The sequence below is a fragment of the Prinia subflava genome, chromosome 19 (genome assembly GCF_021018805.1).
Source record: "Prinia subflava isolate CZ2003 ecotype Zambia chromosome 19, Cam_Psub_1.2, whole genome shotgun sequence".
NCBI classification, from domain to species: Eukaryota; Metazoa; Chordata; class Aves; order Passeriformes; family Cisticolidae; genus Prinia; species Prinia subflava.
This window is the reverse complement of record NC_086265.1, coordinates 13,337,946-13,354,631: the sequence shown is the minus strand read 5'-3', so window position 1 is coordinate 13,354,631 and position 16,686 is coordinate 13,337,946. Positions and strand designations below refer to the sequence as shown.

The following is a 16,686-nucleotide window of genomic DNA, read 5'->3' as shown; positions in this document are numbered from 1 at the left end:
TCAGGCTTGGAACAGGAATGCTCTGGAATCATTCAGCTGCTTTGTGTCCTTGGACAGAAGAAGTTATTTTTCCTGGGCCAAGTTATAATCCAAAATGTGCTTTGCCAGGAACCTTTAATAGCTGGTGATCTTTCAGCTGCTCTGCCAAAGGAGAGACACAGGAAATAGGTGTTGGTTTTCCGGGGCTGAAGATACACTACAACGCTGATTTTTGCTTGCCTGGGTAAGCTCAGTGTGGAGGTCAGTGGGTTAATTTCTGACTTGCAGCAATTTAAATGTTGATAATCCAGCCTGCAGTGAACAGATTCAAATTTTGTTCTCATCTTTAGAAGCCATCCAGCTCCTACTTTGAGACCCTGTTTTTTGGCACACTCCTGCTTGGCTACTTTATAAGAACAGAAAAGGTGTTTCTAGAGTTGCATCATTCACTCCTTTGGAGGCAGCTTCCATGTCCTCCTGAGTTGTCCTAAATAACTCCATGTGAAGAAAAGTGACATAAATTCAGTGCATCAGACTGACTCAGGACACAGATTTGGTTCTTCAAAGATGAAGTCCTGTTCTAGAGCTGGAATCTGGTGCAGTTTGAGAGGTGGTAGTGAGGAGGCATCTCTGGAGGGCTCTGGTCCAACATCTGCTGTGGCAGGACTGTCACCAGCACTATGACAAGCCAACTGTGCCTTTCAACGGCCAAACACAGAAAAGCTCCAAGGATGAAAAGCTCCCACTTCTTTGTGACCTATTCCCAGGCTGCACCACCATCCAAGCACACATTTTGTTTCCTTTTGTGGAATCTGAACTTCTCAAGCTTTTACACGTGGGTGCTGCCCCATTTTGTCACTGCCCCTTGTTGTGCTGGCTGTTCTGGCTGTGAAGTTTTGCACTGTGATTTTCAGAATTTTAGGAACTGCAGGTTCCTCTGACATCTCCATGGATCCACCTTTTCCCCTGTGCTGAGGGTTGAGTGCCCACTAGAGCTATTTAACTCTTTTCCTGCTGTGAGATAGGATTAGGAGAAAAGAAAAGCAGGCTCAGAACTTAAAGGGTTTAAAGAAGGCTTTATTAACCTAACTACAAGAGGAAAGAAAAAAAAAAATCAGAATAAAACTTTCAAAACACTTCCTCTCCCTCTCCCCCACAAGCTCCTTTCCTTTCGCACTGACAACATGCAGAGAGAAAACTTGGAACCCAGCTCAGTTTACCACCTTTAAAATAGTCTTTCATCAGTTCTTTTAGAGAGAGGAGTCTCATTTTCCAAGCCATGGAAACTTCTCCAAAAGAAAAACAGTTCTCTCGAAGCCTCAATTCTCACAAATAGCAACCACCTGGGAATCTGCCTTTATGTAGTCCCTCCCATTTCACACAGCCTTCCCACAGCTGCATTATGGGCCATGTAAACTCATAGGGTACTATTTTAAAGATGAGTGGTTCAAAAGCAAAGGTTCTGTTCATTTCTCTCTGAGATAATTTTTATCTCTGGGAACAGAGATCTTCTTCTCTTCCTGGGGCAGGTCTTCGTCTTCATCACATCCCTCTCTCTCTGTTCATATCTTCTCATAAGATCACAGCTACTTCAACATTTATTTGCTTTAACACAAATGCCTTTGCCTATATCTGCAATTTGAACACTCTTCATCTCCCCATCCATGTCTTCCTTCCACAACTTAAAGGGATGTTCTAGTATATCACAGTCCATCACCATTGCTTTACAAAAGAATTTCAGCCTAAAATCAAGACAGCTCCTCGTTCTCTTCCCATCTAGGATGTGACTCCTCCTTCACTGACCTTAATGTCTTCATTTTGTCTCTCTACACCTTTTCTGTCCTTTTCTCACACTCAGAGAGGATTCAATGTTTTGCAAGTTTCATCTGTGCAAGGAAAGAGTTAATCTCTTGCCCAGGGCCTGCAGAGGTCATGATGGGTTCTGGAAAGAGTTAATCTCTTGCCCAGGGCCTGCAGAGGTCATGATGGGTTCTGGAAAGAGTTAATCTCTTGCCCAGGGCCTGCAGAGGTCATGATGGGTTCTGCCAGATGGTGGCCAAAGGTGGTAAATTCAGGCCATGCTGGGGCTGTGCCAGGATCTCAGGGTTCTGGCTGCATTCAATTCCAGCTGCAGGGTCACTCTGCATGGCTGCAGAGCTGCCCCTGGTGTCGGCCACATGATCTCTTGCAGGCTGGGACATTCTCTTGCCAGATGACTTGGTAACGGCGGCTGGAGATGTTTACAGTAGAGGATTCTTCAAAAGCTGTGCTAGGGTGGGGGAAGTGGCTGGGATCTCAGCAGCAGCATGCCCGAGGCGGGGGCTTCCACCCATTCCTCTGCCCAGCAGCCGCTGGGGGCCTGGCCTGGCCCTGCAGGCTGTGCTGAGGGGGAAAGCGGCTTAGCAGCAGGATGTTAACAGCTGCTAGGGCTCCATCCAGCCGGGATGGGGCTTTCTCTCCTCCCCTCCCCCTGCCCAGCAGCCGCTGGGCCTGGCCCCGGCCTGGGACAAGGCCTGGCAGGCTTCCCGGTAAGGGGCCTGGCCCCACGGCAAAGGGGGCGCCGGGCCTGCTTGTTGCCTCTTCCCAGGATGGAAGGAAAGAGAACTTTTCCCAGGTGTTGGGGGTTAGATTTGTTTCTTTTTCACTTAGAGAATTTTTTCCCATAAGTTGCTAAGAGACTAACGACTGAGTGCTTGACTAAAACAAAGGAGTGGCCCAAGGAGATAGCAGCACCAAGCCACACCTATTGGTTTTGGGTCTCTGGGAGTTCCCCTCGGAGAGGAGAGATAACGCGAGTTTTTGGGAGAAGTAAAAGACAGGGTTGGAGACAGCTTCACTCTCTTGCTCTGGGCATCGGAGAGAGAACGGCCAGGCTGCTGCTCGCTGCAGGAGTTCGCTGTTACCCCCCCGTCCAGTCTTAGAAAATCAACCACCATCTGCTCGTGTGTGCCGGAACCCTGAGCTCGCCTCCTCCTGCCCTGCGGGGCCGGCCCTGTCCTGCTGCCGCTGTTCCTTCGGTGCTGCTTTGAGGCTTTCTGCCGCTCTGTGGCCCTGCCCTGCTGGGACATCCCTGCCGCTCCAGCTGCCACCGAGGGAGGTTCTGTCACATCTCATGCACCAGCCCGGGATTTTTCCACCACTCCAGCTTGCTGCTCTCGGAGTCCCAAGAGATCAGACTGCCCTGGGCTTTGTGAAACCAAAGCCCCTCGAGGTTCTTGGTTCTGTTTATTATTAATGCTGTAGTTGTTATTGTTTATTGGCCTTGTTAGACACACTAGTAAAGGACTGTTATTCCTACCTCCATACCTCTGCCTGAAAGCTCCTTTAATTTTCTAAATTACAATAATTTGGAGGGAGGGAATTTGAATTCTCCATCCCGAGGGGGGTCGTGCCCCTCCCTAGCAGACACCCATCTTTCAAACCAAGACACCGGGGTTTCTCAATTTTTAACATGCATAATCACAGAGGCTCGTTCAACTTTCTGGTGGTCTAACGAGATGTCAATATTCAAAACTAGTCACTGATTGGTTTTGCCACAGCTTTTCTTAGAAACATCACTTCCATGGGTGGCCTCTTTCCTCACCATATGTGAATCAATGCAAAACCAGCACACCCTGGTTAGACAGCCTGGCTCCTTCAACCCTCTCCACAAGACTTGTGCCTCTGACTACCATGGCAGCTACAGCTGGACCTTGTCAGGTTTCTCCAAACTCCTTTAGGACCAAGGACCTGAGTTCTGAGGGGAGGCTGGAATCATAGAACCACAGCACTTTTAAGGTTGGAAAAGTCCTCTGAGGTCACTGATTCCAACCATTACCCCAGCACTACCAAAGCCACCACTAACTCATGTCCCCCAGTGCCACATCCACATATTTTTTGAACACTTCCAAGGTAACTTCCCTCAGCCTTCTGGCCATGCTTCTTCTAAAGTGCACCAGTTGGATGTTTATCTTTTTTGCAATTTAGAGCTTACTGTTACCTTAATATCCACCTTTGTATCTGCTGTAATCCCTGAATCCTCTCCAGTACTGGCAGGCTTGATTTTGATGGAAAATGAATGGATTTGTTTGACCAGATATGAGTCTCCATTGAAGATGACATTTCATAAATTACATTCCAGCCAAATGAAGAAACACTGAAATAGGGTTTTTTTTCAGTAAAGTTGTTTACTCCTATCAGGAAACACAACTGGGATGGCATTCTTGGAGTAAAATTGAGGAAGACCGAAGACCATAGGGAGGCTGTGATTTTGGCTCCATGAATGCACAAAACCCTGGAAGCTGTGTTTGCTGGATGTGCAGTGCAGGTGCTTTTACCTGAGCCCAGTGTCTGTAAAGCTCAAATGTGGCTCCACATGGCCCCTAGCAGGAAACATGCTCGTAGGAAATTTGGTTATTGATCCAGGCCTAGCTAATGAAAGAAAACAGGGAACATGTCCCTGTGCTCTCAGGGGTGTTTCTGTTCAGCTCTCCAGCATTTCCTGGGCTCTTGGCTGTTCTGGGCTGGTGTTAGCCTGGCAAGCTGTGAGCTTGGATCCCATGGTGCCAGCCCACAGGGACTCACACTGGCCCCAACATCCATTTGGCCCATTACTGCTCTTTACTATTCCCACCAGACTGGTATTCTCCTTTCTGAAAAAACATAACTTGATAGTGTTGTCATTAAATCCATTCTGGAAATTAAATAAATAAATTTAAAAAGGACAAAATAACAGCACAGAGACTTGTCCTTCCCATGACCCTGCAATCCATCTCTGAGAAATGCTCTGGGATGCATTTATCTGCTGAGGGCTTCCCCTGAGTGCTCTTCTGCCTCACCTTTTCTCCTGCAGTGCCCCTCAGGCTGTCTGAATGCAAACATGAATGTGGCTGTGGCTTTTGTGGCAACAGCTTTCATACAGTTCTGGTCTCCCAGCTGTCCCTCCAAGTTCTGTTGAACAAGCAAAGTGTATAAAGGGCTGAGTAACCACACCAGGTTGAATCCCAACTCTATTCACGCTCTCCTCTGCCAAAACTGGGGAGCAGAGTATGGAAATAATCCCTAAACACACAGACCTTCTGTACTAGAGAATGTGGCAGGGCAAAGGGCAGAGGTGGGGTGTCCTCTCTCTGGCATTTTCCACCTGGGCATAGCTGAGGGTGAGAGATGTCAGATTGGACTCATCTCACTTAACATTAGATTCTTCCTCTTAATGCCTGCAAATGAGCTGGCTCTGTCAGGGCATGTTTCACTTGATTTTAAAAGTCTTTTTTAGAATGAGAAACACATTTCTTTCTCTCTAACCACTACAAAGGAAGGCTATGGCTCAGTTCTAGATGCTTATATTCAGTAGATGAATTCATCAAGTCTGAGAACAAAAAGGGTGGATAAACTATTTGCATAGCTGAGGAAGTATAAAAGCTTGCTTACAGCAAGTGAATGGCTTTGATTCACTGCAGGACATTGCTGAGACCTGGGACAAGGACAAGGATGTTCTCTGACAGGATTTCAAGTCCCATCCACTTTGTATCCATCTGTTACTACCCCGTCTCCAATGCCAAGGATTAACACAGCAGAATGATTTTCAGTACTTTCAGAGAACAAAACATATTTTAAGAAAAAAACAACCAGAACTGCATCTTCAATGTTTCCTCTGGTACCTGGCTGGACAAAAACATCACCATCTGGAGATCTCTCCTAAGGGAGGAGCTCTTTTAAAGTTGCCGATCCCTCCTCTGGAGGGGCAATGGAGTTGGGATGACAGGAAATCTCAGTTCCAGCCCAGCAACGTCAGTGCAACTGCTTGAATTCAGGCTTGTTGAGGAGGTTCTGTGAGTGGTCAAGGGAAATCCCAAAGGCAAGGATTTGAGCACAGTGTGATGGGACACGTTGTCAGGAAAGAGGGATGTGTGTATCATGTTAAGCTCAATTGTGTTTGGTACAAAGCCAAGGATAATCTTGGGGCTATGCCAAGCTTAGCTGACCATAAGATGGGTTGAAAACAGCCTAGCAAAGAAGAGAGAGCAGAGTGTCCCATGGAAGTGGTAGAAAGATCCTCTGAATATGAAAATCTGTTGTGGCTTGACACTGGCCAAATGCCAGGCACCCATGAAAGTAGTTCGCTCGCCCTCTCCTGCTACAGTTAAGCAGACCGAGAGGGGAAAAAATTAACAAAGGGCCCATGAGTTGAGATAAGGATTGGGAGAAAACACTCTAAGGGGAAAACAGGTTCAAATTAAAAGGTATAAAGTAATTTATTATTAACAGAGTTGGAGTGGGATAATGAGAAATAACAGAAGCCTTTAAAATACATCTTTCCCCCCATCTTTCCCCTCTTTCTCAATGACAGCACAGGGAGACAGGGCGTGGGGGTTTGGGTTAGTTCATCACTCGAGATCTTCTTCTGTTCTCTCAGGTGCAGGAGTCTTTCCTCTGCTATGTCGTGGGGTCCCTCCCACGGGCAAACAGTCTCCCCAAAACTGCAGTGGTGTGAGTCAGTCGGCCACGGGGTGCAGTCCTCTAAGGACGGGCTGCTCTAGTTTGGAAGCAAGGGTCCTCCTTCTCTCTCTCTGGGAGCAGGGGCTCTCTCTCTCTAGTCAGGTCTCCCACTGGATCACAGCTTTCTCCAGCATCCACCTGCTCCAGCGTGAGCACTTCTCTCACAGGCTGAGAGTGGATCTCTGCATCCCCTGCGGACTTCATGCATTGCAGGGGGGCAGTTTGTTTCACCATAGTCCTCCCCACAGCCTGCAGAGGAATCTCGGCTCTGGCACTTGGAGCATCTCCTGCCCATCTTTCTTCTCCACTGACCTTGGTGTTGCCATGTTGTTTTCCCTCACGTGTGCTCACTTCCTCCTCTTCTCTGAGTAGAAGAAAAACTGCTGCCCGTAGGTACCATTGCCAACAAGCTCTGCTAATTCAGAGATTCCTGCGGGATCCTGCAGCTCTGAGAGGTTGATCTCATCTAGGTTCCACATCAGGAATTGCTTGCCATGTTTTTGCCACTGGCCATGTGGCCACAGCTCCACCACACGGGCAGCGAAGCCACGGTGGCGCTGGCGCTGTTGAACGCCTCTGTCCATGCAGGGCACTGGGAAGGGGAAGCTGCTGCCCCTGGCCCTGCCCTTTCTGCTCACAGCACAGCTGGCTCGGGGCGGGCAGGGCTCTCCGCGGGCTGTGCTGATACGGTGACAGCCGTGGCAGTGCATTGTTGTGGGCTGTGCTGGGATGGCCCCAGCAGCGGCGCCTCACCACCCCAGAAAAAAACTGCCTGGGCACTATTTTGATCTTCTTCTTCTTAAATATGTCATCACAGAGGCATTACCAGCCTCTCCAATTGGGCCAACAGCATGTCCAACTTCAGATCCATCAGAGATTTGTTCTGTTGGACATGGTGGAAGCTGCCAGAAGCTTCTCACAGAAGCCACTTTTGTGGCCCTCCCCCGCTATCAAAGGCCAGGCTGTGCCAAATCAACACAAAACCAAAACTGACCAGACTGAATCCTCAGCTGAGACTCATGGGCTGTATAAATGCAGCTGAGAGTGACCCCTTGGAACAATGAAATCAGAAAACTGTTGCTGGAGGATTGTGGAATGGTGATATGAAGTGTTTGCACAAGTATTGGAAGAGAACAATGGTGGGAAGGAAATGGATCCTTGACAAACTGCGGGGCAGATGAAATTATTGACGGCTTCAGCTAGCTGAGGCAGCTGCTGTTCTTGTAACTTTTCCTGTAAAGGGAAAATGGAATAAGCTCAGAGAACAAAGGAAGTACAGCAACTTTACAAAGCAATTTGTTGGAAATGCAGGTTTGGAGATTTTGGAGAAGTGCACAGGTGCAATTGTCTGAGTGAACAGATTTGGGATAAGTTAAGGGATATAACCAATGGACTTTCAGGCTGCAGAGAATGTGAAGTGTGTATGTGTGGATATTTATGACTTTGACTTTTGACTTAGTCAAATGTCAAAGTCATTTTAGCTTTTGACTAAGCTAAAATGAATCTTTATTATCCTAGATCAGAGCTCAGGAACATGGCCTGAAATAACTTGCAGGACTATGGAGCAAAAAGGATGGGGCAGGTTCTAGACGGTTCTTGGAGGATCGGGAACTGCTTTTAGGGCTGGAGGGGAGATAAATGGTATGGCTGGTACAAGTGGCTGAGCAGGTGTTCCTCCTGTGCAGGAGGCTGTGCCCAAATATCAGTGAGCACTCCCAGTCTTTGTGTGTGGTATCGAGTCCTGCAGGTTCTGCAGCACAGTACAGCAGGAAAAATGCTGGGATATACTGGATTATTCCCATGTGAAAGTGGTACATAGCAATAACTCTTCTCTGTTAATGTCACAACACAGCCTAAACAGGCTCAGTGACATCAGCACCAGCTTGGGGACTAAACTCCCCAAAATACTGACTCCAAGGCCACAGCACTGGGACAGACAACAGATGTGAACTGGGAGAGTTTGGAAGAGCAGTACAGTTCCTGCATCCTGTACTGGGAGAAACAGCAAAGACCAGCAAGAAAAGGAATTTTCATGCAGGCATGAGGTTGGGTTTGTGAGGGGTTTCCCTGTTCAATAGCCCAACACAGGTGGAGCAGCTGTAGCTCCTTGTTCCCAGGTCCCAAATGAGTCTGACCAGCATGAAACAGCAGCAGTGGAGAATTTACATCCTTGCATATATCCTGTACAGATCCCTGCAGCAGCTGTGCTTAGACACTTTCCTAGTAGCTGACCCTGAATCTCAGGTCTCCCTAGTTTCTGATACTGAGAAATAGGAGCTCCTGGGTTCCACCTGCTGCTCCTGTTGCTCAGAACCCTTCATACAAAAGGGTGTGTGGGGCACTAGGTTCTCATGCACTGCCTTCCATTCCCTGCCTTTTGTTCTTCCTCTAAACATTTCCAAATGTCTTGTGCAATTCCCAAATGCCTTTCTGGAATCACATTGCCCTGAGGCAGGGGCTCTTCTCAGCCTTAGAGTCTGTCTGGAGTGTTGCTCCCACCTGGACTGTGAGGTTGCTGGACCAGGATGGCCCAGGATGGCCCAGGATGGCCCATGAGGCTGCCAGCTGTACCTGGGAGAAGCTGGGGTTGGCTGCTGTGTTCACTCTCTCTGCGTTACTTGTGCTCCATCTCTGTTTTTTGGTTTTTGTTTTTTTTTTGTTTAGATGAGCCAACAAGAACTGCAGAAATACAATTCCTGGGGAAAGGTGGCCTGGAACACGGCGTCTCTTAGAGAACAGCAACAATGACAAGGACCTTGAAGAATTCTTGGATGGAAGAATTAGACACGGTGAGGAAGAAACAGTTAAAAGCTGCAAATAATCAGTGCAGACAATACTAGTGAAAACATGTCAATATAACTGCATTTCCCTTTGTTTCAGAGACAAAAAGCCTAGGTTGTTGGAGCACTTGGCAACAGCTTCTCTGGGGCTGGGCTAAAGGCACCTCCTAGATGGGAGCTGCTGAGAATGAAGGCAAATACTGATTTTTTCCTCAGGGGAAGGTTTGCAAGGAGGAGAAATTCAGAGAGAAGTCCAGACAAACATGATTTGCTGAGCTCTGGCTGAAGACCATCTTCCCAAACTGGAATTTTTCCAGCTCATGGGAACAATGACAAAGAGTCTCTCTGTTCACAGGGTTTCTGGGACTTCACAAGTGCACTGAACATTGTCTGGCAAGTTGATGAAGATGTTAAAGAGGAGTGACATGAGTGTTTGTCCTCATTAGGGACAGACCTTTCCATCTTTGACTGAAAATGCTTTGCAGCCAACATCCTTCTTTCCTAAACATTAAGCACCTCCTCTTGAAAAATGGCCTGTTGCTTTGACAGTGGAAAGAATATATTTAGGAGTTTGTCTGGAATAATTGTTCCTTTAGCGTCCCATAAATAATTCTAACCAAAACCACTGCTGAGTTTTCAGACCAACCTATTCTTTTTCTGGAGTGCCTTCTGTTCCATGCTCTGAGATCATGTTAGGGAATGCCTTTACCTAGACAGCTGGCAGGGTCGGATGGAGCCATTTGGAATGACACTCCTGGGTGATGCTCAGCAGAACAGACACTGCTTTGTGTGCATCTGCCTTCAGAGGTCAGCATCTCCCTTGGAACTTGGGCAAGAACTTGTCAAGCTCTTGCTTTCCAGGAGCCTGTAGAGGTACTTGACCATGGCCTTGAGGTACATGACCACCACTTCTCTTGATCCAGGTCAATGGAGCCAGGCTGGGAGAGCTGGGGGTGTTCACCTGGAGAAGGCTCAAGGGAAACCTCAGAGTCCCTGCCAGGGCCTAAAGAGGCTCCAGGAGAGCTGGAGAGGGACAGGGGACAAGGGATGGAGGGACAGGATACAGGGAATGGCCTCCCACTGCCAGACGACAGGGATGGATGGGATGTTAGGAAGGAATTTTTGCCTGTGAGAGTGGGGAGGGCCTGGCACAGGGTGCCCAGAGCAGCTGTGGCTGCCCTTGGATCCCTGGCAGTGTCCAAGGCCAGGCTGGACAGGGCTTGGAGCAGCCTGGGATAGTGGAAGGTGTCCCTGCCCATGGCAGGGGGTGGAATGAGATGGGCCTTAAGGTCCTTTCCAACCCAAACCATTCTGTGACTCTATGATTCTGGGGTAAATTGAAGCCCATGAGAGTGAAAAGTTCCCTCAAGAGACAAGTTCTGCTGTTGCAGCAAAGGAAGCAAGCTCCAGCTGGACACTAATGTGACAATGAATAGCAAGAAACCTTCCAGAATTGCTTGAGTTCTTGTCCTTGCTGTCACAGGCTGCACTGTGACATGGATGTTTGGTTAAAAGGTCTTCAGGGAACCCTGGTGCCTTGTGCACCAGAGGAAATGTCCAAGGGATTGAGAGTCTTCCCCCGACATCATCAGGGAGGAGATATCCCAAGGCTCATGGATAAGGTTCCATTATTCAAGGTTCCTGTGCTGGAGTCTGAAGTTCTTATTGCTGCTAGTGCCCCTCAGGTGCCCAGAACTCAGCGCTGGAAGGGGCTGTCTCAGTGCTGGAAGGACCTCTCCCAGTTGGAACACTGTGGGAACTGAGCTAACTGGGATGGATAATAGCTCAGCCCAGGTAGCTTATGCAGAAACCATAAACCTGAGACCATGGGAGGCGGGATGGATGGAAATTAGGATGCTAATGGCATCATTCCAAAATAGGTCATGTCACTAGTTCTGGTTCTCTGTTGGTTTGGGTCCTTTCACATATAAAGTCATGTCCCTACCCCGCATTCAGGATTGGACCCCTGCCATCAGGTAACCTTATATATTGTTAAATTAGCCACGCCCCTGGGTGTTTGGATGCTGCTCTTCAGACCATGCAGTCTCTGCATTTGTTATTTCCCCCATTAGAGTTTTATTTTTCGGGCACTCCATCGTTCCCGCCCCTGGATTTTCTCCACACTCCCCTGGCTGGAGCAGACCTGGAGCTGCAGTGAGCCGGACTGGGATGGAACACATGCCATACTGCAAAGTGACTCCTTGGCCGCAGTCTGAGCCCAGGGCCCAGCCACTGCTGCCATACTGGGTGAATGGGAACTCAGGCTTTCTGATCTGAGTTTTATTGCCTTTTCTTTCAGTGTTCTGTGCTCCAAATAACAGCTCCGAGGAGAAATTGAGCTTCAGGCTGTTATTTTTATAAACTATTAGAACTTTCTGTCCATTAACCACTCTGACATCTTCCAGCTCCCTTTCATGTCACTCCCTCTGTTCCTTGCTGTCTTTGTCAGCTTTCCTTTCCTCACCAAAATGTTACCTACAGCCCAAGGTTGAAGATGACCACAGATGATAATCTCTCTGACACATCCAAATTTATTCCCTCCCTCCTGGCCTTAGGACTTCCTCCTGCTGAAGCTGATGATGCCACAGGGGTTAAGAAACTGAACATCTTTAATGTAGACAAATAGCAAAAGGAACAGAACAGTAGAAAAAAAGCTTTCTTCAAACTGTGCCCTCAACTTCCAGCTACCTCAGGGTTTCATGGCTTATACTTTCCAAAGTGAGACATTTCACACTCCATGGAGATTGCAACACTTTGGATGAGAGCTCCCAGGCTGGTAACCCCTGGTGCACCCTGATTCCAGCCCCTGGCATTTCTCTCCCCACCTCACAGCAGCTGCTCCTCTTCAAGCCTGCACAGTCAAGCACTGACTTCTGTCCTCACTTAAACCCCAGCCTAAGAGCTGGAAACCCAGAACCTGCATGCTTGGGAGTAGTGTGGCCAAAGGGGCCCTCAGTGCCTTTAAATCTGTGTACCTGTGTGAGCTGAGAGCTATAAATGCACACAGCTCCTTGTTGGGGTTTATGTTCCAATGCAAAGCTCATTTTGCTGTCTTCAATTAAGATTTTTATTATTTTTACAATTTGAGGTTCATTAAGGTTTTTACTGAGAAAGTTTCAACTGAAGTTAATAATTTGCACAAAATAAAACCAACTTTCATAAAAGCTCTGCCCAAAGCCTGGGGAATGTTCTGCAGCTCTTCCTCTCAGAAGCCAACCCCTCTGCCTGGGATTTGCAGTGGTTTGGGGGAGAACCTCTGGTTGCACTGAAGGTCTTGTAGGAGGCAGGAAGTGCTCCTGCCAGCACCCTCATCTTCACTCTGCTCTTCCCTGTGCCTCAGTGCTCAGCTGGAATTACTCAGAATATCCTCAAGTTTGCTCTTCCCTCCTGCCTGAGTGCCAGGCAAAAGCTTCATCAGCTGGACACAGAGTGTAATTTCTCCTAAAAGCCATGAATTTCCTGTCTTGAGGACTAACAGGGATTGTGGATATTTCTGATCAGAGAAGCAGCAGCTGTTTCTTAATATCTAAATATTGTCCCATCCAAAAGTACATCACAAGAGTGCTGGGGATTCTCCAGCCTTGGAGGAGCATGTTTGAATGTTGCTTACACTGTCTGCTGGTTGAAAAGGAACAAATGTATAAATCAGATCCTCCAGTAAGAGGGAGATGCAACAGAAATGCAAATATATTGAGAAGCACTTGTCTTTCCCAGGCTCTGTGTCCCACTGTTTTAAAGACAGGATGGATGAGGTGCTCTCCTGGGAACAGGAGTGATGTTCCTTTGCCTGGAGTAGTCCCCTCACCCACAGCTGCAGAGGACAGAGCTGGGAGGGTTGTCTGGTCCCTCTGCTGTGCTGTGATCAATGGCTTAGTAAGACTCTGGAGGGAATTTCATTTTGTATGTTTAAGGATTGGTTGCATTAAATATTTCCATCATCCACAAATTTCTTCCTTTCAATCTGAAGTGGTTTCTCCCTCTGAAGTTGAAGTTCTGACCCCAAGTGTGTCTGTATGGCAAGTTCCAGGGCATGAGGGTTGGATTTTACAGTGCATTTATCATGATCCAAAGTCCTCAGGGAAGGGCACTTACATTGTGAATCCATCCTTCAGTGTCCTTGTTGTCACTCACACTCCAAGGCACCACGGGGGGCAGGCAGGACTCATCTGCTTGTTTGGACAAGTGCTTCAAACACTTGTTAAACTCCTGGAGCTGCAACCCCCCTTTGGGCTGCTGGGGAAAATGAGGGCTGACATCCATCCATGTATTAACAACCACACCAACACAGCTATGGGCAAACCTCTCTGTCACCTGTCATCGTGCTTGGTGGTGCCAGGAGAACACAGAGTTCACAGGGATCACTGGGATCACCAGAGCCATTTCCACCAGTCACTCCTCTCAACATGCAGGCAGCCTCGTGGGGCTCCTGGGATTTATGCTATATCAGCACATAAAAACATATCCTGCTCCTTCCTGGTGATTCAAATTCTGTGCATTTGTAGAAGGAAAGACTTCGAACACTTCATCTAAATCGTTATTCATGCTCAGTTTACTGTTTGTCTGTTTTTTTTTAAACACAACTGAAATTCATCATAAATGTCTCATGAGTAAACAAAGGTGTTAATCTATTTGCTAAGCACGAGTGCTGCTTGCTCTGCTGCAGAGAACATGATACAAAAACATCCTTCCTCTGACACAGCATCAGGCACACCCAAAGAGTGCTCTCCATCTGCCTTTGGGGACATGGAAAGATCAGGGACATGGACTGGACTTCAAAGGCTGGACTTGATGATGTTGGAGGTCTTTTCCCACACTAATGCTCCTGTGATACAAAAACAGCACGAGGTGAGGGAAGTTGATTTGATGCAGGACACTGCTGTCACCAGAGCCCCAAGACACCCAGCTCTGGGTTTCCACAACAGGGCAGAGCTGTCCCACACAGGGCAAGAAATGGAAAACACATCTGGACACCTCTGTCAGATGTCTTGCAGGGCACCAGCTTTGTTGTGGTCCCAAGCAGTGTGCTGTGATGTAGGGACAAGGAAATCTCCTCCTTGGCCACCCAGGGCTTGGCCAGGGCCATCCATGGGTGAGAACACCGCCAGGCTCAGTGTGTAGAGATCAAGTGTCTCAGGGCACCTGGCCTCAAATATCCTTCATGTGAGATAAGAGTGACCTGCTGCTCCCTTCTGCCAACACCCAGGGCTGGGCAGCACCAGCTGAACTGGCTGGGGTGGCATCATTGTCCTTCTTATGCCCTTTCCAGTGGGGAATCTGGTGCCAGGGTGTCCAAGGAGAATGATCTTTGTCAGTCCTCAAGACAGGAAATTCATGGCTTTTAGGAGAAATTACTCTCTGTCCAGCTGATGAAGCTTTTGCTGGCACTCAGGCAGGAGGGAAGAGCAAACTTGAGGATATTCTGAGTAATTCCAGCTGAGCACTGAGGCACAGGGAAGAGCAGAGTGAAGATGAGGGTGCTGGCAGGAGCACTTCCTGCCTCCTACAAGACCTTCAGTGCAACCAGAGGTTCTCCCCGAAACCACTGCAAATCCCAGGCAGAGGTGTTGGCTTCTGAGAGGAAGCGCTGCACAAAGATTCATCAAGCTTTGGACAGAGCCTTTATTAAAGTGCATTTTATTGGTGTAACTTACAAACTTTTATTGAAACCTTGTCAGTAAAAGCTAAATGAAATCAAATGGTGAAAACTATAAAAATATAAATTGAATACAGCAAAATGAGCTCCACATTCTGGCAGACACTCCTGTCACCCAAGGCTGGGAGTGTACCTGGGGATGGCCAGGCTCCAGACTGCCTGGAGCAGTGTCTCCTGCCTGGCAGAGCAGCTCCTGCACTGGCAGAGCAACCCTGCAGAGCATCTCTAGGACTCCTCCCACCTCAGTCTCCAGCAGTTACAAACTGGCTCAGCCTGTGGTAGGAGGTACAGTAATGTCCTTTCCCAAATATGTTAGTGTTAACACTGCTAATTGGATATTCTCATTATGCCTATAAATTCCTGTCCCACTGGGCTTGTGCACTACAGATGCACAATTCAGCTTTACCATCCATTGCTCTGGCGTTTCTGAGTTGTGCTCAGCATGATTTAAGTGAAGAACAGTGGTAGCTGATGACTGCAAAGGCATCTAAGTGTGCTGGGGATTTAAACTGAACCCCTCATTCACATCACTTTGAAAAGTGGCTTCTCTTGGAAGAAAAGGGATTTTTGGAAGGAGTTTTGCTGAGTGAATATTGAATCAATTTGGCCACAGTTCCTTGGGAGAGAGGATATCTGTTCCTCACACTTGTGCCTGGATTCAATCAGCACAGACCAGCATAGCCACTCAGTGGGCTCAGGAGTGCTGCTAATTGAACACTCCCCTCCCTGCTTGTTTCCTAGGAATTGCCTGAAGAGCCCAATCATTCCACCCTTGGCCAGCTGATGGATGAAGGTACCTCCTCAGATTTGCTCTTGGATGTGAATCAGCCCCTGAGGTACCTTATTTTTGAATGGGAAAGTTTTTGGAACTTCTCTATGTTGTCAGACAAAGCCAATAAATGAGAAGCTGATGGAGGTGACAGGCAGCAGGAGCTGGAAGACTCAACAGGGCTCAGTTGTTACCTCTGTGTTGGCAGGTGGAAGGTAAGGGGCAGTGACACTCCAAGTGAGATCAGAGTATTCTGGATCTGCTTTTCACTAGAAAGTTTTTTTCTTCATAAACATAAAAATCTTCAAAATACCCAAGTGTTCATCAGTTGGAGATTTCTCACATGAGGTATTTGTTTGCTATAAGAAAATTACCATCAGCTATGAAAATGGGGAAAAAGAGAAAGGGAGATCACAGAGCTTTTTCCAGTCTAATTTTTGAATCAGCTCCAGAAAGCATGTCTTCACTAAAATAAATTGATGCACGATATGTTTGTGTGGCTATTGTGATACACCTGTAATTTCCCTCCTCCTGTTTATAAAAGCCTCAGAACATGATCAAAGAATAAAACCAATAAAGAGCAATTCCAGCCAGTTCCCTCATTTTTGGGATGAATCTCACACTGTGAATAATGAAGAGTGAATGGCTGAAGTAAATAGTTGGCAATCAATCTGCCTGGCTGGGCTCGGGACATGCAATCAGACAAGGTCCAGCACAATCGCGCTGGATGCAAGGTCACTATCTGGAAAAAAAAAACAGGTTGCAATTACCCAGTGGGGGATTGCACCCTAGGGAGCACAGAGGGAGTAGGCACATGCTGGAAAATGAGGAATTGCAGGGGTTAAGATGTCCATGATCCAGGAGAGATAAACTGTACACCAACGAATCTGAGGGACAGGTACACACAGCCAGGGGAGGTCAGGGCTGCTACCAAAAAATTAATGAAAAGATAAAGATTCAAGATTCAAAGCCAAGGCATTGCCCCCTGCAGGGGATGAGCTCCTGGGAGACCTCAGGCAGTGAAAATA

The 16,686-nt window shown here is 47.7% G+C and overlaps 1 long non-coding RNA gene across 1 annotated transcript; it reads left to right on the top strand.

Annotated features, from left to right (window-relative positions):
• Positions 1-2,712: 2,712 nt before the first annotated feature.
• LOC134560285 (uncharacterized) lies at positions 2,713-16,231 on the top strand. Its single transcript, XR_010082703.1, has 3 exons — positions 2,713-3,190; positions 9,121-9,245; positions 15,631-16,231. It is a non-coding gene; the product is annotated as an uncharacterized LOC134560285 (long non-coding RNA).
• The last annotated feature ends 455 nt before the right edge of the window (positions 16,232-16,686 follow it).